Source organism: Trachinotus anak, unplaced genomic scaffold (assembly GCF_046630095.1).
Source record: "Trachinotus anak isolate AG129_WGS33_773 ecotype Australia unplaced genomic scaffold, CSIRO_AGI_Tana_v1 ptg000018l, whole genome shotgun sequence".
Classification (NCBI taxonomy): domain Eukaryota; kingdom Metazoa; phylum Chordata; class Actinopteri; order Carangiformes; family Carangidae; genus Trachinotus; species Trachinotus anak.
In genome coordinates, this window is record NW_027273869.1 from 9481125 (window position 1) to 9507994 (window position 26870).

Genomic DNA, 26870 nt, shown 5'->3' on the forward strand with positions numbered 1-26870 from the left:
CATGGAGGGGGGGGGGGGGGGTTGTGACAGTAACAGTTTTTGACAGGCACATTAGGCTGCAGAAAGAGCATCCAGCTCGGGGCTGAGGGCATATGGTGCTGCCTTCTGCCGGCGTAGCTCTAGACCAAGTTACAGCACTCGCGCAGGGTCACGACTGTCTCAGGTTTGTTCCTTCTGTCTCACTCACCTAAATAAAAACAGGCGGAAAAATGGAAATGGGGGGTTGGGTGGTGGTGGTAAAGTGGCCTTGGCGAGCAGGGGTGTTGTACAGTAGCTTTGTCTTTCATTTGAGGACAAAAGAAACGTTTCCAGTCAAACCCTTTGGGTCAGGACATTATTTGGTCAGAATGTGGAGGGGAGACATTTGACATTTTCAGAAACGCATCACTTTATGTTTGTGTTGCTTCGCAGCCGCACACACTCTACCACAATTTTTGTGTCTGGCATGGAAATATACATTTGCATAAATCATAATAGCAGTTATCTAGTTACACGCAAGTATAGTGTAGTGATTTTATTTTCTTTCACCATCTGAACACCTCGCTCGTGCTCTCGGATGGCAACCCATAATCCTACTCTCAACAATGGCCATGTTTTCACCACATTGGCTGGACTAGGTTTTCTCCTCTGTAATGTGGAGAGGATGGACTTGGATAATGTGTAGGATGACGCAGGGCTCTGGTCTGAAGACAGCGGATCGGTGGGAGCGTAATTACAGGCTACCGTGCGCCGCTCTGGATTTTCCCTGGATCACAGCTATCAGCGTGGAAGCTCAGCCTCCAATGCTACTCTCTGAGAACGAAATAAAATGGCCACAACATATGGACCCAGCAAAACAATGGTTTATTTTTATGATAATTGACGAGTGGTTTTTAATTTAGATTGTCACTTCTGGCAAGCAGCAGGGCAGATGGTGCAGTCTTGAGTGCTCATCAGAGCCTAAATACCTCCAGGCAGCTGTTGGTCATAAACTTTTTCTTCTCCAGCATGTTTTTTTTTTTCCTCTCTCTGCATTTTCTCTCTCTAACATAGCTTGGGTCAAAAGGAGTCAAACCTGTTACAGCACCTGTTTCTGCATATGCAAATCTGTTGTTTTGTCATTTCATTAGGCAAGGCAAAAAGACAAGGGTCCCTTGTGGTTGCAAATGCGACTGGCACTGGGCCCAGTTGGCATTGCTACAAAGCAGAAAGATGCTTGAGGCGGGGTTAGGGGAGGGACGCGAAAGTGTTTGTAGCAAAGCAACTCAGCCATCGGATGCCTTCACATTACAGCTCAATCTGGATGGTCTCCTAAAATTGTGAGTCAAAGTTGTGCTGGATTTGTGGAGTGGTAACTGCTCCCATTATCTGCCTTTATCTCCTCTGTGAAGAGTATCTGTAAGTGAATAACAAAGGACATGCCCAGTAGCCAAAAACTGGCACACGCGTGTCTGGCACACGCCACACACCTCCTTCCCTCGGTGTCTTCTCCTCTCTCCCCCCTCCTCCTCCTCCTCCCATCCTCATCCCTTCATCATCTGGCGCTCTCCCGCAGCGCACGCCTCTTAACCACATGTGCCAGTGCCGGGCGTGCTCTTGCTCCGGGGCTAATTGTTCACTGGTAAACTGCATGCTTGTTGGTGGGGGTCTCCCCTTCATCCAGACACACTGCTACAAAAGCAGGATGGTGGCGGTGATGATGGCGGTGGGTGGGGGTGGGGGGTGGGGGGGGGGGGCTACAGATCACGATCTCTCCATGCAGTTTATTTTCCCTGTATAAATCTAAAGCTTGTCGGTTGTAATCCGGCCTGTGCGCTGAATGCAACAAATACACCATGAAATTAAAGGTTATTGCAGGAGCGTAATGCAAAAGCTCTGTTTGAGATTACCAAAGCTGTTTCCAGACCTGGGGAAAATGAGAAGGGGAGACAGCAGAATATGTTTATCTTCTCTGTATTTGACAGTCCAACAGTCTCCCTCTTCCTCTGATTACTGGATTGATTTGTTATTTTTAACAGACACTTATTAACACTCTTTGATTCACTTGCAGCACAGTTGTATAAAAAGCCATTTAGACTGACTTTGAAGGTGTTAAATGAAGTTGAAATTGCAAGTTGAATTTTTGATTTTCTTTTCTAGTTTTCCAGTATAACTAACCTGTGGCCGAAGCCAGTTTAATCCATTGTAACTTGTTCTAATCTAGTGCTATTGTAGTCTTTTTATGAGTGCCTTCCTCAGCCTAGACTTAGGAGATAGATGGATGAATGGAAAGACCTAGGACTAGTCCCTGTGCTGAGCTAATCTCATCTGATAACTGAGGCCTTCCTCCTCCTCCTGTCTCTCCTTTCTTTTCTCCCCCTCTCTGTCCTCCTCCTCCCTTCTCTGCCGTGGCTTGGTGGGTCTGATTTGTAGTTCTGCTCCTCTCTCACCACACAGACGGCATTAAAGCCAGGCCCCACAAGCCCCCTCTGATATAGGAGAGTTCATTAGAGATGTGCCTTTGATGGGCAGCCTTTTCATGTGACTACCGGTTTTTCAAATACCTTGATGTAGAAGCTTAAGAAGGCATTGTGCAGTAAGCCCTCCTTTTGATGCGACTTATTTAGATCTGCATAGTAAATCAGGGGGGGAGTAAATAACCAGCCAGCAGATGGAAGCAAGGAGATAAGGCACCAGCGAACAATCGCATTTGTATTTTGTTATGATGTTGACAGCAGCTAAAATTCACTAATCTAGAGCCACTGATCTGCATTTCAAAGAAATCTCATTTAGCAGCGGGGAGGATAAAGTTCCTCTCATTGTGTCTATTTTATTGCATTCTTCACTAATTTATCTGCCCACAGATTTAACGTGCAGGGCCTGGTGGTAGGAGCCAGCGTCCGCGCATTGCATAGGGGGTCTTAAATACTGTGAAAGCGGTTACGTCTAGACTGTGAGCTGAGGGTAATTACACGTCTGACCATGAATAGAATGAGTTTGAAGACTCATCTTTCTTCGGGCGGGCCTGAATTGCTCGACTAACACTGATAAGGAGCATTTGGTCCCTACAGAAATATTGCCAGTGACTTTCCATAATGCCCCCCCCCCCCCTTTTCCAACACCAAGGATGGTATTTACTTTTAAGATAAAGTTATTGTGTACTGTAATCTGACTTGTTAGCATAATGTCCTCTTTCATCGCAGGACCGTCCTTTTTCTGCAGTGTGGAGGTATTTGTGGTCCAGGTCTTAAATAGTTTATCTTGACTTAGTGTGCGAGTGCTTTATGTAAATATCAGCCTATAGCATTATTAGGCCTTCATGAATACTTGAATACATCCACAATATTTGATAGAATTTACCAATGGTTTTATATTTGGCATAAAGGTATGTGTGGTATTTGTAAATCCCCACGAATTGGAGGTCATACAGACTAATAGCATTCCTAATGCTTTTCCAGTGAATAAAATATGACATCTGCACAGCCCAGAGCTGTTGTGATATTGAAGTCTACTCACCAGCAAATAATTTGAAGTAAATGGGCATTAACTTGAAATAATGTTTTATATCTAAATTATATTTAAAATGGCACTATTTATTTCTTATTTCAAGGTTTAGTCATCTCATTCAGTGAGGCTTTTTGCAAAACTTCATTAATTTAGTCTATCCTATTACTTCATATAGAGATATACTATATCTCTGTGATGTTCAGTATGTGTATATACACAACACAAATAAATCATGATTCTAGCGAGCCCTATTTGATTCTAAACTTGTCAAATCCTTTCATGTCTGTTTTTCCCAGCAAACAGTTCATTGGTTGCCCCCCCCTTCTCAAACCCTCTCACCCCACTCTGAGTAAATGTTGCACAGCAATCTGTGCAACATTTTCCACAAACTCAAAACAGTGAAAAATTATAGCAGTTGGCATGTTTTGTTTTCAGCTGTGCTCTTTGAGCTGAGGGCTTTTTGTACAGTTCAGAGAGCACATTCCTTAGGATTCAGCAGTCACTGGTTGCCTGTAGGGGTCATTGGAATTCTGGGAGAATAAAAGAGAGAAAAAAAAAAATCATCCAGGCCATTTTTTACCCCTCATGCCCCTGGCAGCAGAAATTTGCCTCCACCATGCAACTCTATGAGGGGAATTAAATTTTTTTCCCTAATGGTCTAAATGTGATGTATGTGCACTAAAAGTGTCCAGGGCAATCTGTTGCTGCGTTTGTGGTATTGTACACTCTTGCTGCAGTTGTGTGATTAACACAAAAAATCATCAATACTAATGGTCACTAAATTATATGGATGCCATAGCATGTGTACTTAGATGCAGACAGCTCAGTGGAGGTACATGAGAAATCAATTGTGTCAGGTTAACAGTGTGATTTACTTGGCGTTGAGAGCTTGAGCCCTCAAGGCACTGCACCTTTTTAACTTGAGAGGGTGAGGTGTGTGTGTGTGTGTGTGTGTGTGTGTGTGTGTGTGTGTGTGTGCGCGCGCGCGTGCGTGTGTGCCTGTCTGTATGGGTGGGTGTGGGGTGGACTGTAGCTTGTGCTGTACTGTGCATTGCGTGTTTGTGCATGCACACACACACACACACACACACACACACACACACACACACACACATACAGAAAAAATCCAGGTGCACTTTGTTGTTCCAAAGTTTATTGCTTTCACCTACAAGCCATACAGAAAATAGTTATGCAAGACACAGTCTAGCCCACACATGTCCACACCAGCACTGAATGTGCCTGGGAAACATAAAAAATAAGATCAGCGTGTCATGAAATAGATTTGGACTAATGGTATACTCACTGCTTTTTCTTACCTCAGATACCTGACATCGCTGGACTCCTTCCATTCCTGTGACGGACAACAACAGCAAGTTCTCTCCCTTAGGGTGAGTATTTGAACATGGTTCCTTCATGTCCATCTGTCAAACAGTCCTTAACCTTGAGATAGATTACAGTAGTATTAACAGTGTCTTGTTGAGGATCAGTGTTCAAATTAACAGTGACCTACAGAATATCCTCAAGCTCATTCCTCTTTCAACGTAAAACTCCTATAAGAAGAGTCTTTTTGGTTTGAATAAAATGATGATAAAACAATTTAGTTTTGTATCAAGTCATCAAATGTGTCTTTGGTTGTGATATTACTGTATTGTTAACCTGACTGTGTTTGGGTGATTGTAGCAGCTAGTGGAGGTCAAATGTAACAAATCTTCATCTTGTCCACCTTGATAGAATTCCCCCTCCACTGGGCAACCTTTCAGTTGTGCCTGTTTGGTTTTCACACCCCAAGGATTTTCAATCTACTCCAGCTTAGAAGTTATGATATGCATTATGGCCGACAAATGTGGGCAAGCTTGGATAACAGGCTTTTTATTTATTTTGTTGATGTCTTGATTGAGATTTGTAGCAGAACAGAGCAGGATAAAGTGAACAGGGTTTATATTAGCTTTAACCTGATGTCAGTGTATCTTTTATGTATTACTGTATGCTGCTTATAGGTTACAGCTTTCTTCGGTGTACTGTTGTTGCATTTAGTCCAAACGTCTTATTTTTCCATTTTTCCTCTTAGGATGAAATATGCACATGCACACTCTGCGCCCGTAGAACAAAGCAGACGACACACACTGTAAAGTCCAAAGTGGTAAGTGAAAGAAGTTTTCATTGTCCTTGCCCCGTGTTGTGTTTTCTCTCTGATTTTTGTGTCCACTGTAATGAGCCACATCAGTCATAACTGTTGGTGGGGTTTGGCTTTACAGGATCACAGTCCTGAGGGCTGAAATGACAAAACAGTAGAGCCAGGTACTAGGAAATACAAAATAAATAAATAAATAAATACAGTATAGATATAGAAATATATATAGGTAATATGGATCTAGAACATATTAATCTGATTCTAAAAGGAAAAGAAGATTGTGTGTCCACAATTTTGTGCAATATATTTTGCTTTTATTCAACAAATTTGCATTTTAAATCATTTTTTGAATTTAAATGAGTATAGGTTGTATGAGGACCTAACTTTTTATTATACCATTATGAGTAAAATACTATATTTTGAAAAATTGCAGAGATGTAGGAGCTTAATATACATTTCCAATAGTAAGAGTATTTTTATGCATTTCTCATACACAATGTTGTTTTAGTTCAATATTGAATAGTGCACACTTAGAAGTGATACCAAATAATAACGGAATTAGTAAATATCTATGAAGCATTAACTTTTTGGTTGATCTTGCACCTTCTGCAAAACTTGGACATTATCAAAGATACAGTAGCTTCATATTTGAAACAAATGAAGCAAGGGTGTGTTTGCCACCAGATCAGTCGGCGAACGAGTGTGAGGAATCACAGGTCACATAATGGGAGTCGGCAATTATATCTCCAGCATGACTAATGTGGCCATTCTATCGATTTTATCTCTCATATATAATCATGCATCCATGCTGCACGACTGCACACACACTTCCAAACACTTTCAGGCCGTGACAGTGAAAGAAAGAGTAAAACTTTTCATTTAGTTGGTGAAAGTTTTGTGTCAAGAGTGGTGTGTGTGTGTGTGTGTGTGAATGTTTGAATGGAATGATTTACTACAGGCATGTTCCATGTGCTGTCGATCAATAATCAATCATAACAATGAGAGTGTTTTTTTTTTTAATTGGTCTGCCTAAATATTCAAAAGGATAGTAAAGGAACTTTATTCCAAAAGGTTATTTTGGTTTTGAAGCTGAAAATTGCTGCCGGTTTGCTCCAAATCCATAGGTGTATTTATATAATCTGCCCCCACCCTAAAGGAGAAAATCTATTTATCTTACTACACCGTCATGAAGTAGTGCCTTTGAGGTGCAGATATGATTAAAGGGTGTGGGCAGGAGCAAAGATGCTGAGTGGCTTGGCTGTAGAACCAGGTCCTTCTCCCCTAGAGTCCTATCTTTCCAGAGTGAAGCAGGGTCCAGATTTCCTTTTCCACCTAAAAGAGATTTAAATATTAGTTCTTAATTTGTCTAGTATTCAGTTAAATCTTCAAAGATGAACTCTTACTGCATATCTGCTGGCCTAAAAAAGTCCTTCTAATCATTACAAAAAAGTGTAATTGCCCCAACACTGCAAGTTGTACTTCCAGTGCAGACGTATATAAGAATCTACAGCAATTAAGTGTATCTTTGGCTGCTTTAAAGAAGCTGCAGTTCAGACTGAACAGCCCTCTGCTCACATTTCCAGTTTGAAATTGATTTCTTGTCATAGATCAGAGACCTCTTGTCATTCCATTTCCAATCCTCAAATGGTTTCTCTGAGCCTGCTAACTGTCGTCCCTGTGAGTGGGCAAACAGGGGGAACCTCAATGGGTCTTTACCCTGGGCACTCAGAGCAGTCGAGGGGGTAGAGGCAGAAATCAAAGGGACTTGGATCATTCCCCATTGGCAGCCTCCATTGTCTAGCTGATTTGGGATTGGTGGAGAAGGTGAAAACTGTGGGGTGGGGATGTGGGGGTGGATGGAGATCAGGCAAAGCAACCCCCTTTTTTTCTAATCTTTATCCACCATTAACCCCAGTGCCCCAGTGTGTGGCTGAGATCAGGGCCATTGGTCAATCCCCCATTCACTGCCACCCAGAATATTTTAAAGTTAAGCTCCCTCGCTTAACAAAAAAGTCTTACTCATCAAAGGTTTACTTTTCCTTCTTTCCCTCTCTTCCTTCCTTTTGCTCTCAGTTCCAAGAATCTGCTGCTGTTCTTCATGCACCCTACTCTCAATGGTCCAGTGTTTTGTCTTCACACTTAGGCAACAGGGAGGGAGAGAAGTTGAAAGTTTTGGAAGTTCCCCAAGTTTCCATATTTCAGTTTAATGAGGTTTGGTTTGGGGTCTGATAGTGTCGTGCTGTGAGCAAATTGGAGCAAAAGTGGATGGACCAATGACATCCTGCCCTTTGCTGATCTCTCGGATTAGGAGCTACCCAGTTTTTAAATAGACTCAGGAATTGCACTTACATTATTTCCACAGAGGAAATATTTTTCACACCTGATAGCTTTTTTTCCTTTGGTCCTTCTTTGCTGGTGAGAACACCCCATATGAAACCCATCATATCTCCAAAATAAAACCATAACGAGGCTGAATTCAGCCCAGATCTCCTGCTTCAAATGAACATTTCAGATTCTCTTTCTTTCTCTATAACATATCTTTTATATCTTAGCAGCTGTCAGGTATTTATCTTGCACAAGTCTGTGAAAGTGAGATGACAGAGGGACTGAATATAGAAAAACAAGAGAGTATGTGGAGATGCAGGGAAGGTGGTGAGGAGTGAAGAAAAGAGATTGCATGAGGAGTGTTTGTCCAGAGAGCACAGTTGCCATGAGAATGGAGGTAGAAAGGAGGGGAGGCGAGGAGGCTCAGAATGAGTATTGCCATCATTCCTTAAGGAGAATATAAAGAGGCTCAATGAGTCTATTGATCCTCATGTCTGTCTCTGCTATTCCTCCTTCTTTCTACCTCTTTACCTCACTCTATCCAGTTGTTTCTAAAATGCAAGAGCTTCATGCCATTTTGCAGAAGAATGTGTGATTTTGGAAATTATAAAAAAAGAAAAAAAAAAGGTGAATTTGCTCTCAGCAGAGGTGGCCTGAGAATACTTCGGGGCCCCTCCACTATTTCTGTATATGTGCACCTCATATCAGAGATGACTGATACTCATTGCAAATACGGCATGCACCAGCTTAATTTCTATAAACGAGCAGGGATCTAGTGTTTCACGTGTTATTCTTTCCCTGCAATTTAATTGGAGAAATCTTGGGTGCAGAAGCTGGACCCGATGGCATCTCTCCAAGAGCCTGAGATTATTGTGAAACCCAACCCAACGCAGGCATGACATCAGAGCTGCCTGACATCAGTTTGAACTCCTCATTTCAGGTGGGAAGAATTATGAGTGGCTTCATTCGCAGGTGATCGTGTCCAGTGAATCAGTCGCACACAGACGCTCATTCTTCTCCCAAGGTCTAAATGCTGGTTGTCTTGACAGACTGAACTCGTGTTTTTATCTAACTGTCACGAGGCCCTACGTTTATGTTAGCCCTTCACAGTTCAGTGTTTTATAGGGATATTGTCATTATGACTTCAACTAAATCTACACAATTTCAACCTACTGGTGAGTTGTATTTACCTCAGGGGCTGCATATTATGTTAGAGTGTGTATTTTTCTTGGGTTGCCAACAAATCAATGCTAAATTCTTCATATGATATATTTTCAAATGCAAACCTTATGTTGATATTATCTCATACTGTCTGCTATCAGTAGAAATTCAACACTCTCTGTTTTTGTACTGTATCAACCTCATTAGAAATAGTGACAGTGGGATTTTGGCTTCCTGAAATAAGACTTGCATTGTTTAACTAATCACACACAAATAAGGTTTTTATAAATGTAAATGAGTTGTTTGCTCTTTTCCATGTTATGTATGTAATGAGATGTTGTTTCATGTGTATGTAAACGGAATTTACGGAATTACAAGTGTGTTTAAACTACACATTTTTATTGAATATTTTTATTATCGAAACGACACATTTTTTATTATTTTTGAATTAACATTTTTCATGTGATGGTGCCTTCCTCTGCTGTAGCAGTCTCTTTTTTTTTCTAAGTAAAAGTTTCAAATCAAACCACACGGTCACAGCCACTGAAAAGCTTTTACTCCAGAGGCAACAAGCCAAGTCCTTTGTTCATAATGATCATTTGATCGCGGCTTGAAAAGGGATACAGGCGGCAGCGAAAGCCTACAAGAGCTTGGAATCTGACTTCCTCATCACAAACCACAAGCCTAGACAGTGCAACTGTTACTACCTGGTTGGAGGCGAAATGGGCAGAAAGCATCCGTGTGTGTGTGTGTGTGTGGAAAAACACACACACACACAAACACACACACACACAGTGTGCTCGATTTGGGTCATAGAGCTGACAGACAGTGGAATGTGAATGTGTGTATGTTGACAAACTCCACTGCACTCTGAATGGGGTTTGTGATTACACCTCATCATGCGTGCTGCATCCGTCCTGTTCCCTCTCTCGCTCTCTCTCCCTCTCTCACTCTGCCATTTTCTTCCCTTTCACTCCCTCTCTCTCCCCATTTCTTCCTCTCTCACCGCAGTGCCTCTTGGGCAATCATGTGGTCACACTACCTGACTCCTTGCTGCTCAAGAGTGCAGTTGACAAAAACAGCCCGAGGCCCGTCATGTGGAAAAGATTCAGTCGGCACACAGCATACATTCTACCCCCCACCCTACAACTCCTCACTTTCTCCCACTAAGTAACTGAAGCGCCGGGGTGTTTCCTTCTCCTGCTCACCTGTGAAGGGAAATGGCATGTCTCTCCTCCTGTCTGCATGTGTGTGTGTGTGTGTGTGTGTGTGAGCGGATATTTTTGTGTTTGCAACTTTGTGGCCACAGAGCATGGATGCCGTTTTAAACAAGCCGTGTGTGCACAAGTGCGTATGGGTGTCTGTGTGTGCTCTCGCCAGCCCCTCTCCCTCCCACACTCTGAGAGGTGCAGGCAGTTTCTCTTTGTCAGTTGAGTTGCACTCCTCATGTCATGTAACATAAAGCTGGAGGTCAGTGAGAGCTCTCAGCTGTCAGTCAGCTTGGTGGTCCTGGCCTGTCGAGCTGCTCACCTGTGTTTATTGGACAAGACCTGCTCCGCACTACCCAGGGAGAACGCCTTGTCTCCCTTCCTTTTCCCTCTTCTCTTTCTCTCTCCCATGCTTTCTCTTTCACTTAGTTTTTGTCTGTTTCTATCATTCCTTTTGTCTGTCTTGCCCACTCCTTCTCCCTGTCTCTCAACACAGTATTGCTTTTTATTTAGCTTTTCTCTTTTATTTTGTAAATCCATCTCTACCTTTCCTTCCAGTTCTTCTCCCCGCTGTCCTGTATAGTTTATTTTTCCATGCTTTCTTCCCTACTTCTTTTCTTCTACTATCCTTTTTTGTTTCTCTTCTCCCTCTTCTCCTGCTGTCCATTTTTATTTCGTATTATTTCGGGACCTCTTTGTCAGTCCTTCGGTTTAAAGCCGCACCGTCTCTTTGGTGTTCATCTCTTCTCTGCACCTGGCTGAGCACACGCGCGAGCATGCACCCACTGCAGCTAGACGACTGATTGAAACTTGTGTCTCAAAGTTGCTAATGTTCACTGAAGCATTATATTGTAGATAAAGTAAATAAACTAGGTTACCATGGGAGAAATCTCTGGAATAGACTGCAGTGATTGGGCAGATGACACACACACATGTAGCCTTGCACAGAGGCTTTCTCTCTTTCACACACACACACACACATAAACAGACACACATCCATCAAGTGAATGGCCGAAAAGGTGTCAGTGATGTTGAGGTGTGAGCAGAGCACGGGGTGGGGAGATATTTTCTATGGCTCAGGAATTTCACAAGTTTAATGTTTTTTGAGGAGCTCTGTAGAAAAGTAACAGTCGGACTGAAGAGCTTGCAGTCAAGAGGCTGCTTATACAGTCAGTACACAGTACACAGCCTGTATACAGTAGATGTTTATAATGCAAAGGACTTTTTTTTTTTTTGGGCTTGGTGCATTTCCCAGAAGTCATACTTAACCAGATATCTTCACAAAGTTAATAACATATCTACAGCCTAAAGTAGACTTGATCATTTAAACCTCTTTTATTCACACTCTCTTTACCCTGAACTCTGTAATTCTACTTTTCTTTTCACAAGTTCTTTCAAACCATTGTCAGTCAGTTTAATTCAAGTGAATTTTTTTTTTTTTTTTTTTTTTTTTGCAGCCAAGACTTATTAGCTGGGCTAGTTAGCATATTGGTTAAATGCGAGAGCTGACTCTTTGAGTTTTAAACCAGTGTCCACTGAATGATCCCTCAGCTGAGAGTGTTAGCGAGGCAGCAAAGCCACACACCAAAAGAAGCCCACATTCATATTTCCGCCTGGTGTTATATAAAACTCCCTTCTATTTGCTCTGCTTCCATTCTGCGCCGTAAAGTGGTATAGGTGACATGGTAATACATTTGCATTGTGCCCAGTGATAAATACTCTACCAGGTCTTACTCACTCCGCTGCTCCCGAATGTGTCCGGACAGCGCCTGTATTGTCAAAGGCACGGGGTCATTCAAAACTCGGTCTCCCTCCCTTCTGGCTTTTGTCAAATATTTCTGCGCGGGTGATAGTTTTCTCATTTATTTAGTGAATAGTCGGCGGGTGAAGAAGAAAGAGAGTTTTACATTATGGAAATGATGGAATGGGTTATAATCTCCCACATATTCATCACGGCAGACATTGGACCCTTGTGATACCGTCCTCCATTTGGCTATTGTTCCCGTTCTCTTTCCGCGTACTGTTCCCCTCAATGGGCAAAGCAGGCTTTAATCCTGTCTCTCTTTTGGAATGACAATGTTTACGAGCTATCTTTCAATAAGGAGCCAGGAGCATGACACACATCCCTCTGTCAGTAAATGCTGTGTGAATGTGCGAGATCCAGCTACAAAAGAAAGGTATTGTTAGCCTTCTGAGGATAGGATGGAAAGGTGACTGGACGTTTGCGTGTATGTTTTGTAACCCTTGAACCTTTCAGAACTTTTCCACCTGACTTCCATGTTTCATCAGTACTTACTGTATATAATATATATATATATATATATATATATATATATATATATATATATATATATATATATATATTTTTTTTTTTTTTTTTTTTTTTTTTTTAAATAAGCCCTGTACAACCCTGTCCATAAAACAAAACACTGGTATGGCAATGTTGGGTAATTATTGTGTGTAAGTAGGGATTAGGGTTGTGGATGTTGACAGTGAAGTGGCTCTTAGAGCATGTGTTTAACACACCTTTGTGTGGATCACACACATTCTTGCAAAGGGGGGGTTGGGGGGGGACTGAACCCCCTACTCTTCATTTTTCACATTGCCCTTGTAATGTATTTACAGTTCACCAATTGATATGGGTTTTTTTTCTCACTCATTTATCGCTTGTTGTGAAAAGATACACAAGCGAGCTAATGAGACTATATATAGACACACTGATCTACTGTATGCATGAAGAAGAAGAAGAAGTTGTTTGTCTTGATTTATTTTTCTTCCATTTCCTTCACCCCCTCCAAATTGTTTTCCCGTCAAAGTCTTGACAGCATTAGGGATTAGTGCCATAGCTGCTAACAGTCATTAGTGTGTTTTCACTATTGTGTCATGCACTGTTTTCTGCCACCCCCACCACCCCCAGCCGTACCTCCTGCGTGTCTCCAGCTTTCGTGCCAAGCGAGAAATGAAAAACAATCGTTACGACCTCCAGCGACCCCTCCTGACGCACAGTCAGTTAAATGGTTTGTAAGACGTTTAATTACCAAATGGTATAATCGTTATTCATCTCATCATTAGATGTATGATATTAAGTGAATTGCCTCCCCTGGGTCTCTGTGTTTCACAGATCAATAGATTTAGATGGAGCTTGAAGGGGGTGGGGGGGGTTGGGTGGGCAGTTAAAACACTTCTGAGGCCCCAGATATGAACACTTGCATTGTTTCTGTGATGCACAGTGGTGACACTCACTCATTATTTATGCAATTAGCTTTTATATAGGTTTAATTATGCTAATTTCTATGTCTGCAGCCTGGAATGGCAGTATGTCACTGTTTTAAATGGATTTACGGCTCCTGGGTTTATTTTGATGGTGAAAGGACGTGAAACAATGAACAAGGTTATGGCACCACAGACTTCCCATCGGCAGAGTGCTTGCGTTTGCACTTTGGGACACTTTGTTGGTATCAAGCATTGTTTGAAGGCATTGTGGAGATTGCTAATGCAACGTGTACACCTCTGAGGCCCAGTAGCCTGCAGCTTGATATCGCCTGTATTCCCCATGTGAATATGGCTGAGTGGTGATCGGGGACTTGCTGCACCACAAGCTGCTTTTCACTGCAGCCGGCACTACTAGCCTGAGTTAATTGTCCATTATCTACTATTATCTAAGCTTTTCCCCTCTCTCTCTTTTATTCTCTCTCACTCATGATTCCAGCCGTCACCACCAGTTTCACTCACTCAATATGCTGTAACCACTGCTTTTTTTTTTTTTTTTTTTCTACCTACTCTTGCAGCCTTATACCACTGTTGTAGCCAAGTCCTGGCAACTGAGTTCAAATAGTAATAATGATTCCCTTTGTTCCTGAGGTACCTCGAACAGGATTGTGAACATTAAGCCAGCAACGCACCATGTTCATTTCTTGTCTTATCATCTGACTACTTGAGTCTTATGCCTAATATTCCCATCTAGAGCAAAGATTGAAGATTATTTGTTTTAAAAAATATGCAGATGGACAGAAAACATTTGAATTACACCTTTTAAAAACTATATTTAATAAGTGTTGGCTAACAGTGATGAGGTAAGCCTTTGACAGGGGGGAAAATCTCTCTTATTTTGGGTAAATAAAAACAATTAATTAAAGTTTACCAAAGAAGACTCTCTTCTTCTGCTGCCTTCAGTTTGATAAGGTGATAGACCTATCTGCTTAGGTGTTTGAGGAATCCTCAGAAATTTCACTTGATGGCACTGTTTTCCTTTTTGCTCTAGCAGAAGCAACAGGGCATGTTTTATGTATGCTGGGCACAATGTGAAAAGCCTGGCTGTGCCACAGATATGTGTGTCTTCCCTTCTCTTCCTGTCCCTGGGCACTGAGAAACAGGCACGAACACTGACAAACAATAAAATCGTGCACTCTACCACTTTTAAAAAATCATTACGCTTCAGATAAAATGGTTGAAAAGCAAGTACACATTGGCACAGTTACAGTGCATTCATTTTCTGTGTGTTTTGGAGTACTTTCTTTTTTTGCTCGATGCGTCTTCTCTTTGAAAAAAGTTTTAGGTTTTTTTAAAAATCTTGCCTGCTTGGAAAATGAAATGTATTTTTTAATGTAAATTTAAACAGAAAAAAACAGAAACAAACAAACAAAAAAAAACAAACAGGAATTCTATCATTTAAATTTATTAAATTGTGGTATTCTTCTTGTGCTACCAGGTGTTTCTTTAATAACTGCATCAACAAGATGATACTGACCATAAGGCCTGGAGTGTTTCTGCAGTTGATTTAAATCCACACCTTCCTCTGAACTACTGCTTGATATAGTTGGATCTCACCCCCCAACACACACACACACATTAAGTCATTTATGCAGGCTTTAAAGGGCTTTCATTTTGTTATAGATTATATAGAGTTTAGAAATAAATAAAAAGTATTAAAGCATAAAATTCAATTGAAAAGGACAAATGGCTGCCCTCTGTCCATTACTCTCACTGCTGTCTAACAGGGAGGCAAGATTAAACTGAGTTTAAATAGGGGTTGGATGGATGGATTGGGGGTGTGTAGGGTGGTGGGGGTCAAGATCATATTAAGCGCTCACAAAGCAAATGGTTCAGCATTAGGAAGTGTTGTTCTGGTGGCCCAGCCTCATGAGCAGCCTGTAAAGGCGCAATACATCACAGTGAAAAATAACTAGAGCTTGTATTTCAGCATCGTGCGCATCATAAATAAAGGTGTGCCTTGTATAATTGAGGCTTGTGCATGGGGAACTCGGCTGGAGATGAGAAATGGAAATCTGTGTACTGGTAAATAGATAATCACACAAAAGTAATTGAGGTTTTCAAACCCCAATCTAGTCTGCCAGCATGAGCTCGTTTGCATGTTAATCACGTCAGTGATTTCCCTTCATCACAGGGAAGTCCGTGCACACTTCCATAACCAGCTTTTAATTGCATTTAAAATGTCACAGAGGTGGAACACATGTAATTTAGCCAGAACTGTGTCCAAATTAATGGGTACTACTGAGACGCTCCATTGGACAGGGTTGGAAATGAGAGAGGCTGTCCATTGTTTGGGTCTTTATTAGAGATGCTTCAGTCTTCCAGTCTCTCCGTGATAACATCTCTACAGTACCTTTTGAAGTTTATATCAAGACTTCAAAATGAAATCTGACAAGCATTTTGTGAACGACTTAACACTACAATAGATGCCAACTTCTTGCAAAATAAGCCAAATGGATGGACATTAAAAAGGTGGAAAAAGAAGCATCAAAGGGAGAGACCACAAAGTCAAAGAGCTGGGTTTTAATGGAGAAAAAAAGGGAGGAATAGTTTATTTTCTTTCATCACCAGGTGTTCTTTGGCGTATAAATTACTGAGATGATGTTTCCATAACACAGCTTAGGGCACTCCAGAGAGGGGAAACCTGCAAAACAGACCTATTTAATTTTTCATAGAGGTGGACCATCAGGAGCAATAAGCCAATATTCCTCTTCCCCTTTTCCAGATGCCTTCTACACCGCTGTATCTTACCAAAATCCAAGCCCCTCTTACTTTTTTCCTTTTTTCAAAAAAGAAAAAGTTCTGCCGAGACCTACATGAAAGGAAGGAACTGTTGAAATGTTAATTTTACCATCTGCTGTCGAGGCCTGCTACCTTTTTTTTTTTTTGTGTGTGTGTGTGTGTGTGTGTGTGTGTGTGTGTGTGTGTGTGTGTTTTCTTTTTTTTCCCTGCCTTCTTTAATTCCCAGTAGTTCTGTTCTGTTTCATGAATGTGCTGCTATTTTGGCTGTTTGAAGTCATGGGGTCTCTGCGAGCATGGGTTTGACTGGCTGGAAAATACAATGCCACATGGTAGATGGTGGAGACTGTCCCATTAGTTTCCTGTTTAGAGCCCAGTCCCTCCTAGTAACCCTGTTTCGTACACCAGTCCCGAGGTTCCAGTTACGCTCCCATGCCCACCTCCAGTACACAGTGTGTCAGTCTCTCGTGCTGAGCTGGGCTCGCCCTTGCTCCCTCTCCTTCCTGAGTCTGCACGTCTTTGGGGACCTATTTAGTCTGTTTGTCTTAATGCTGAGGATTTTAATCACTCGTTTACAAGACCCCTAGCACCTTCATCTAATAAACTTTTTTTTCCTCTCAGTACACATTGTTGCTAGTTTTTCTGTAAGCTCAATAAACCCCAGCAAATCCAAGAAAGAAATGAAATTTTTGACAATTGTGTTCCTCCATCTTCTTTTCATCGCAGAAGTTGACACTTTTAAAAGCAAAAGCATATTGCCAAGTTTGCTGTGAAGATTTTGCCAAATGGATAGATTCCATTGTGAGATTTGATAGTTGGCAATTAGGGTGAGACATCCTGTGTGCAGAGTTGCTTAGCATTTTCCTTGGCCGGGACCAGATTGTTTAGTCTGCTCTCATTGTGAGCTGTTTCTGAGCTGCAGTTGACGGTTGTTTGCAGAGCGCTGGGGGAAAATGTGAGAGGGGCCAGTGCCTTTCTCTATTTATTTATTTTCCCCGTCCTTGGAGCTGGAATCTGATTTGTGTTCATGTTTCTCTATTCTCTCTGAGCGGTTTTTAAGTGTGGCTGCTGAAATCTAGACTCTGTATGACCTCACTGCGCAGCCTGTGTTTCATTAATGACCAGCCCTGTGGTTTGGGGAGAGGAATATTTTTCATATGACACCGCCTTGCATTAGCGTGGAGCGGCAGCTGCACAACCACAAAACCATCCAATTTTGTGGCTTTGAAAGGTGTGAAAAGTTCAGCTCCCTATAGCAAGCCTTGCATTTATAATTATATTCAGCGTATGCAAGAGTGCGTGTATAAGTGTCAAAGAGCGGAACTACTGAAGACTTGTAAAAGAAAAAAAAAAAGTCACCTGCTCATGAAACATTTGTCTTTCATTCTCCTTGGTAACTTGTAAAGTAAATAGTGGAGATAAATTTCAGAGTAAGACGTTTACACTCTTACAGATTTGACATGCTACGCCTTAGAGAAGCCACCTAAAATAACAAGCAGAATTTCAAAGTAAAGTAGCATTTTGACAGCTTGATTCATTTGTAATAAGTATTTCATTTCAGCATGGGCTTAAGCTTGTTTGGACCCTTAGAGTTCCTAATACAAGCAAGTCTTTTCAAGTTTTTTTTTTTGTTTTTTTTTTTTCAAGTGCCACATCTGGCATAAGAGGTATTTCTTTGCAGATTGATTGATTTCCCAGGCTTTGTTGGAAGGGACTCACGCAAGCCACACAGCAATTGACTAAGAAGCATGCAACAATTCACAGACACACGTAGCAGGCCTCTCCTCCTCACCCTCCCCTCCAAAAAGCCCAGACACTGGACTACTGTAACTCTGTTTGGTACCTTGCAGGATATTGAATATCCAAAAGGAAACCTCAGATTTGTCCCGTCCCAAAACAAAGAGCCCTTGTGCTGCCGCCCTCCTCGCCTCTCTCCCTCTCACTTTCAAACCATACTGGTACTGTCATCATAACACAACAGATACAACTTGTCTGAATACGCAACACAGTGTCTGTGTATATTTCCGGATAATTCCTAGCCATTCATCACAGTTCTCTCCTATGGTTCTGGCAGCATTAAGTGTTGTGTTGTCAGCTTGAAGGCTAGAGGTGGAACAGGGAGAGATTGAGGTTAGTCACCAAGGCTGAGGGAGAGTGAACAAAGGAGAAGATTACCTAATAGTCCTGCTATGTATTTGAAGTGGAGCCTGCTGTTTGTTTGGGGAGGTTCGGGGTTGGATGTGCGGGGAGATGTCTCACAGGCAGCTGATGGGTACTTTTAAGCTGTCAGAAACATCCCCTTTGCCATTTGTCTTCCTGAATAGATGGAAACAGGCTACGACAGAGGAAAAAGGCAATACAGAGAGAAAGTTAATGATGTTTCCCAAGTTCACAAAGTGTTGAAAATTTTGCCTCTAAGTATAATTGGGTGCCTTTTGTATAAATTAAGAGTCACCCATGATGATAGCTTGACAAGTGTTTTAAGCCGCTGATGCACGCTCCACACACTATTTTTGGGGTCTAGTGTTATGAGATCTTTAATGAGTCTGCTCTCTACTTGTATATGTTTGTAAACAACAGTCTTGCAGGTTGTCACTGAGAATAAAGTTTTATGTTATGCTCATCCTGGAAACTAATTCATAGCCACAGCACAAACATCATCAACCTGATGTAAACCACTTAATTACATGCCAAGACTGCATAAAACAAACGGAACCAGGGATACTTGTGTGCATCTGCAACTAATTTATTTAATTTGTTTTATAATTTTCTTAGATTAACCTCATTAAGAGAACACATTCAAACATAGTGTTGGAAAGGTACACCACTTTCTGGATAAAACGTTGTGATCTACACGGTGTACATAAGATGTATCAGTTCTGTGAACAATACATTTTCCGTCTTTAAATTTCTTCAAGCCAATTGTTTGTTCAGTATAACCCAAACCACTCCATTGATAACTTTTCAAAATGGTGTGGCTGAATTTCTTTTTTTTTTCCTCTTTTTTTTAATTCTGTAAATTGCAGTCTTCCTTTCTCCCATGATTTTGAACAAACAGTTACAACCCTTGATTCTCTGAAATCCCTGCCAGCCGTGTCTGTTTTGATAAATTGTACATCTAGTCCTATTTTCAAAGTCATCAGCGATTGCTTTTTTGCCACTCAGAGCACTGAACATGGACAGCTTTTAAAGGTAGTGAGTACGTCTGATAAGTGGCTCAATCCTTGTGCTAAACCATTTTTACTGGAGGTTTAATAGCTACTGTATAATGAATTATAATGTATTCTCTCCAATTGCAAATTTCCTCTAATATTGTCCTTCTGCCTTTGCAAAAAAGTCCATCTGAATATTATTGTGACCAGCTTTTTAAGAATACAAATCAATTGCATGATTTTAAGTAGTTAGAGTCATACTTTTGTTGTAAATTTCCCCCAATGCCAAATGGAATAGTGCTTGTATAACTGGAATAGCTAACCAATTTCAAAGTAGTGACATTTTTCATCCCGCGGATGATTCACTGTGTTTGTGGTACATCACGGTCAGTTCCAAGTCAACTGTATGTGTTAGTATAAAATACAACTGTTCAGCCGAATATTTCAGCCTAGTTTGAACTCATTGAAAAGCAATAGGCTTATGAATCATCTTGCTGTTCCAATTTAATGGAACATACCTTTCAGTGACAGCGTCGAGCAGCACATCATCAAAGTGAAACTTCCAAAGTTCCGCTTAACTTGTTGCTGAAATAGTTTCTCGTTTTCAAGAAAATTGCAGTGCGCCAAGTCTCAAGAAGTGTATCAGGGAATCTTCCCTGAAGGAAAAATTGCCACTTGCATACTTGTCTTTGACCAAAGTGAAGCCCTCACCCACTCCAGGGGAACATCTGCTGTTTAGGAAGATATAAAGGAGTAATTTTATTACTCGGTACATCTCCCCTCAGAAGCCATTTCATTTCTCCTTTCAGCCTCCACAGAAGCCTTTATTTGATCTCATATTCCAGAGTATGACTGCCTCAAACTGGTTGGACTCCGTTTATTTTCATTTGGAAAACACATTTAGTGTTGGAGGGGTGGCACAGGATGGAAGTGGAGAGCAGGGGGTTCTGGTGTGGAAGGGACTGAGGCAAGTTTCTCTATCACATGTTAATGTCCTCCTGCAGGGATTTTTCACTGTGCCTGATTGTGGGGAGCAAAATTTCATATTTCCTTCCCTCAATTTGATCAGAGTAATCAAGAAAAAGCATTCAAATATGTCCACGTCTGGTCTCCTCTGCTCCTTAGAAATGCTTCCGTGCAAATACCTGTTAAGTTTGCATCCATACAGTGAAACTGATACAGCTGGGTACCCTTTACTCAGTGCTTTGAAACTGCAGATCATTGGGAAACTGTGCCATTTATTAGGCAGCCCACTTAGGCAGCCCAGATGTAGCTGGTCACTTGAGAGGGAGACGTCCTCATAAACTCTGAGCCTTTAGAGCGGGCACAACACCTAACTGTAGAGTCAAAATTACCCCCACCCACCCACGCACTTCCTTAACTTCCACATCTTTGGCTATTTGCTAAATCCTGAACCAGTGCAGCTGTCTGGAGGAGCCCGAACCTTATGAAAAGTCCCACATTTCCTGAAAGTCTCTCTCCCTCTCTCTCTTTTATTTATCAGTGTCTGTGTCTGTCTCTCTGCCGGTGCCTGCAGCACCTATATCCTCTCCAGCCTGCGTCTGGTGACAGCACAATGAAAACATTTTTGTGAAAGGTGTTGTTTCAGTGCTCCAGAAGTCCCTTTCACCTAAGTAGCTCCTTCTCTATGTCTTGTCTGTCTGTCTCTATTTATTTTTTATGTTGTTTTTTTTGTTTTTTTTTTAAAGCGGGGGATGGAGGGGAATTGTAGCCTCCACTGGGCTCAGTTCCACACAATGAATTACCTCCAGATGTAATTCCTATCCCCCGCCCTTCGCCCTCAAATTAGTGGCTAGTAAAAATTAGGTTTGAATTAGCCGCGGTGTGGAGAATAGAGGAGTTTGAAATTTCCATATAATGAGTTTATTATTCTTTGCTGGAATACCATTTTCCTGAATTAATTTGATCAGGGTTTTTTAGGTGTAATTGGTGTCTTGCTGAATGGTGTTTTAGTCATGAATGGATAGCCACTGTGTCAGCAGTAAGTCAGAGGGCTGAGGTAATCAGAGGACTCTGAAGTCCACTCTCCAGCACTAAGAACAGAACGCTCCACGTCTCAATTGCTTCTGGAGATGATTCCCCAACTTTCCCCATCATCTAATTCATGGTCAGAGTTTAATATTCCTCTCATGCCAAATGGAAGTATTTTTCATTGCTACTTGCAAATGCATTGACAGGATTCCTTGGACCTTAGATAGTGGTTGTTGCATAGCATATACAGGTGTTGTGCTCTTTTGACTGTCAGTGGAGCTTGTCTTGCTGCCATTCAACTGTGTAGCCATGGTTCTGGGAATGATAATCTCTTTGGCAGAGCTGGAGCTGTGGGATCCTCAGACACTACAGATCACTGTCATAAATGGGTTTCAGATTCATCCCTAACAGGAAATCTGAAGGCATGAAAAGACTATTGTTTCTCACATTTTTTGAGCAGTTTCTTAATCTTGATGACATATCAATGGCCAGGAACATAAAAAAAAAAAACAACAACTGAGTAGCGTGTACTTTTCTCTAAGCAGGAATCTAATTTAAAGTGCAGCCGCCTTTACTATATGATAATATCTACTACTGTGAAAAAAGGGAAGTTGTCTGCCATGCTCTACTCTTTCATCTAATTCCAATCTGCTGTATAACAGGTAAACTGCTGTGAGCCGCACTTGCTTGTTTAAATTTACCCGGCTCAGCCGAGCCTTTGATTTCAGCAACTCGTTTAATTCAAATACGCTTTTGAAGAAAAGCTATTTTTCTTTCTTTTTTTTTTTTTTAGGAAGGGGGGCTGGGCATTGGAGGCAGCTGTGGTGGTGGGAAAATAAGAGGCAGCACAGGAGGGCCAATTTAACCTGGAGTGTCTGTCGCTAGTCTACAAGCTCCTTCGTTTCAAGAGGCTCGGTCAGCTTGAACTGTCTGACTTCTGTCATTTCGATCTCTTTTTATTTTTCTGCTGTAATGTATACTTTAATTCCCGCCCGCCTGCCGTCTGTGTGTAGCAGCGGTGTGGGCAGAAGCAGCTGGAGGGGAGGTGCAGGTATCATTAAGCCTTGGAGAGGCACCAGCGGAACACTGCTGAGTGCTATACGTGGCTCCTTGCAGTGCGTGTTGATATTTCTGGGCCCAGTGAATGTACAGCCTAGTTTATTTTCAATAGGAACTTGAAGCCGGGCTTGGACTGAGAGGGCTCCGGAGCGCCCCCCCCCCCCCCCCAAACACACTGCTTACTCGGGCTGTTGATATTGAGTCAAGCAAACACTCTCTCAGGGATGTCCTGTTGGGCACTCAGCCAAAGTCGCAAATGGAAGTCACATGTGGAGGCTCCCAGAGGAGGGCAATGAGGCCTCAATTCACACCCATCGCAACTACTTTTTTTTTCCTTGTGTAACTTTTATTAAAAGCAACACTCATACACATATTGGTCATTTTGTGGACCAAAGTGCCAAGCCTTACATTTATGTCTTACTCACTGATTATGAAATTGAATATTTTCTATAATAACTACAATTTTACAAACAACAAACAAAACAAAATCAACATATTTATTATTGTGATTGCAGTAATCATGCTCCCCCTCTACTTTCATTCACTGCTCTATTTTTTTTTTTTTTTTTTTTCCTGGCAGTAAAATACATATGCAAATATATTTGGACACTGTCATTATCAGCCACTTAATAGGCATTTCATTAGGGATTTTCTGAATGCACGGTGCAAGGCAAGTTGCCATGGATACCCTGGTGCTTAAGTACAGTATATTAAAATGGTGCTGCCTTCCAACCACTTATATAATCACCGGTCCGTAATGGTCTCTGCTCTCTGGCCATAAGCAACATATCGTGTGATCAGCATTGCCCAGGACTAAAAAGAGCCCTACCCCCTCATTATGCCTTATTTGGCTCTTTCATTTATTTATTTATTTATTCGTAGGCAGGACTAAGTGGCTCATGAATTGTGCTTGTGTGACAACTAATGAATGGTGCTGATGTGTGTGCTGTGTTTCACATGTGTGGTGTTTTGCTCTTTGGAAACACTGGTTATCACTGTGTGGGAGTTATTAGGGGCAGTTGAGCATATTTAAGCAGACGGTGAAATCACTTCATTTTTTTTTTTATTTTTTATTTTTTTCTGTCTGGCACTTAAATGTGAGAATGGGTGAAGGAGGAGTGAAGTCAAATGGATAACTTCCCAGTGAACATCATTGATGTATTTGGGCTCCAATAAATACAGCCCACACAGTCACAGGAAAGCCACAAAATCTTTTCCTCTGCACGCCTTCCTCTTTGTCTCTTGTGCTGATTCCACTTGTGTATATTTAAAAAGTCTTTGCTTGTTTTTCTTTTTGGCTGGTTGTTTAAGGGTTAATAAGGAGTGATTCACATTGTTGAAAGCTGGGCTGCCACTGACTGACAAACCTTACGGCAGTGCTTGTACTTTGTGGCCTGCTCTGAAGTGATCGTGGCAGACATGACGAGGGAAACCACTGTGATGGTCGCTTGACTTTGTCTAATGCCTCAGAGGCAATGCACTTCATGGTGGTTTTAATTGAAAATTAACAGTAGTAGTAGTAGTAGTAGTAGTAGTAGTAGTAGTAGTAGTAGTAGTAGTAGTAGTGTGTGTAAACTGGAAATGATAGCAGTGCCAGGAGATGGGAAACAACATCTAACCGTCGCCATCGTTGTCACGGCGTTACACTGCATCTCAGATCACTGCTCCCCCCGCTGCTGCTGCTGCTGCTCCTGCCAGGGTTGGTAACCAGCTGCTGCCACCGTCACCCCTCCCCACTGTACCCACTACACATGTCTACCCCCCCTCCATCCTTTCTCTCCCTTTCTCCTCTCACTGTTCTGCTGCCACCACATCAAGACGCTGGTGGGCCTGTTTGTCTCTGTTGACCTTGGCAGCAGAAAGCACTGGAAGAAGAGACATGGGGAATAAATACCTGAAGGGAGGAGGCACACAATTGTCACAGATGTGTAGAAATAGGCATAGCATTCCCCCTAGTGCAGCGAATGTTTCTAAGGCCAGAGGCCTCTTGTTTGTCTTTTCCAGTGAGGAGCTCAGAGTAGTTTATTAAAGGGGCTAAAGGAGCATTCTCGTCTGAAGCCCTCAGCGCTGAAAGAGAAATGGGAGAAATTACTGGCGTAATGTGGACGTTTACAGCAATTAACAGCAGTTGTTTAATGTTAGCCCCCTTTGCCTCTCTCTTTGGCAGCTTTTCCACTCCTGCTTGCCTTTGCACTCTTGTCATATCCCTCTCTCTTTTTTCTCCCACTTGCTTTAACTCCCACTGTCTCTCTCCCTCTCGCATGAATGTTTGGTGTTTACCCTCTCTGCCTCAGAGCTCAGACAGTTGACATGGAAATGCTACATCTCTTGGTCTGTGTTGGTCTCTTAATAATGATATCATACGGCTGAAATATGCTCCAGTGGAGCCGGGGAGATAATGTACTATTCAGAGCCTGTTAAATCATGCCAGTGCACCACTCAGAGGCGCAAGTTCAAGTGGTCTTTACCCCGCGCTGGGGGCTACATCTTTTCCTAAATAAATCTGTCATAGTTGCCCTGGGTGCCTCTCTTTAAAACATAAAAGTTCTTGCACTCCCTCTAACCTCAAGCTGTGGATGCTTTTGTGCCTGCACATGTGTGTGTCTTTCAGTGTGACTTTAATTTTGGAGTTGCATCTCAGCCAGATTTAGTCTTGTGTTTGCATTTGATTCTGTATGTGGCACAAACTTGTGTAGGCTCATAAAAAAAATGTCCCTTCTTGTATTAAATCTCTCAGGCCCATGTGGCACATCGAGTTGGTGGCAGATGGACTGGCTTTCTGCATCTGCTGTGTGCAGACTGGGGGCTTTGTACTCCTCTCTCCTGGGGAAGACCGAGCCTTTCTTCTTGCCAGTAGATTCCTGTCTGTTGGAGCGACTAAGAAAAACATCTGTGGCATGCAAAGGGGAGAGAGAGAGAGAGAGAGAGAGAGAGAGAGAGAGAGAAAGGAAAGGAGAGAGAAAAAGAGGAGGGAATAAAAAATGACTAAAGGATTGGCAAACACCATTAGCCCCCAATGTTTCATCTCATTGCCTGTTGTGCATTGTTTACAGTAGGAGAAACAAGTCGATACATCACACCCAGCACATGTGAGCCCAGCCCGGCTTAATTTGGCTCGCTTCAGCTTTCGCGGCTCCTTTAGCAGGCGGTGGGGACTGGTGGTTTCTGCGGTTCCTGTTGGAGATACTGAAGTAATTCATTAGGAGAGACTTGTTCAAATATCTGAATCTTCATGTAAGACATCTGTGCAGACACGTTTGCCTTTTATCAAGTGGCAAACCAAGCTTTTAAAAACTGTGGCTGAGGGGGGAAAAGCTGTGAAATGTTAATCAGCTCGTGTTTCACTTTTTATATATATTTTCTTTCATTTAATATCTTCCATTCCCACAGACTCACTGTGTTTAGGAGTAGTTTTGAGTGTGGCCAGGCGTATTGTTTTATGCTTAAAAAGGTATTTACAGAGTCTCGCAACGCATCATTTTAGCATTTTGTCTAAGAGAAAGTGAGGGAGCATTCAGCATGTGGAGGTCTCCCCAGCTCTGAACCTTTGTGGTCTCCCTCCCCTCTCAGATTCCTCTACAAAATGCCTCTTCTGAACCCCCCCCCCCCCCCCCCCCCCCCCCCGGTACACACACTCACACACAGAGAAACACCCCCCTCACACACCATTCCTTTGCCAACTCTCACCACCCTCCGCCCCCTCCTCTCCCCTCCCCACGACCAGCCCCCCTACCCCACTGATCAAGCCACTGGTTTTTGTGTACTATTGGTCCTCGGGCGTCAAAACAATCCAGCGGGGCTGCCTGACTTGTTTTAATTAGGCGGCACTGAAACGGCAACTGTCTCTCAGACGTGACCAGGCAGAGGTGCTCTCCCCGCTCACTACTGTAAATACCGCTGTAAATACTTCTCTGGTGATGTCTTTGACAGTAAGCGTCAGCTAGTTTCTCTCTACTTTTTTTTTTCTTTTCCCCTTTTTTTTCCACTTTTGATGCTCTCTTCTACTAGTGGCATTTCCCCCAACTCTTCATTTTTGAAACACACTAATGCTTCCAGTCTTCTGAGAATATTTCTTCAAATGCTTCTTACCGGGGAGAGTGGATTTCTCTCTCATTGTTTAAAAGGTAGGTCATTTTATCTGTCACTCTGTCCCTCTCTCTTTTGCAGTACTTGTGGTATCGTAGCAGTGCTTTGTGATAGCGTGTTACTTGGTAATGCATGGATGTGATATGGCTAATTGTTTTTAAGAGCCCTATACACTCTCTGGCACAGCATAGTGTGGAGGCTGCCGACAGCAGCTCAGCCCTTTACTAATCCCATTCAGACTCTTTACATCCACACACACACACACACACATACACACACTGC

The 26870-nt window shown here is 42.2% G+C and overlaps 1 protein-coding gene across 9 annotated transcripts in view; it reads left to right on the forward strand.

The window, feature by feature from the left end:
- The window catches only part of foxp2 (forkhead box P2), a 105189-nt gene that overhangs the window by 5871 nt on the left and 72448 nt on the right, over positions 1-26870 (forward strand). For 7 of the 9 annotated variants that reach the window (XM_071502072.1, XM_071502078.1, XM_071502069.1 and 4 more), the window contains exons 2-3: positions 4787-4853; positions 5534-5605. The gene's annotated coding sequence lies outside the window, so the exon portion shown is untranslated. Of the gene's footprint in view, positions 1-4786; positions 4854-5533; positions 5606-26336; positions 26627-26870 lie in introns of those variants that run through there. The other 2 variants (XM_071502070.1, XM_071502076.1) reach the window with 2 other exon arrangements.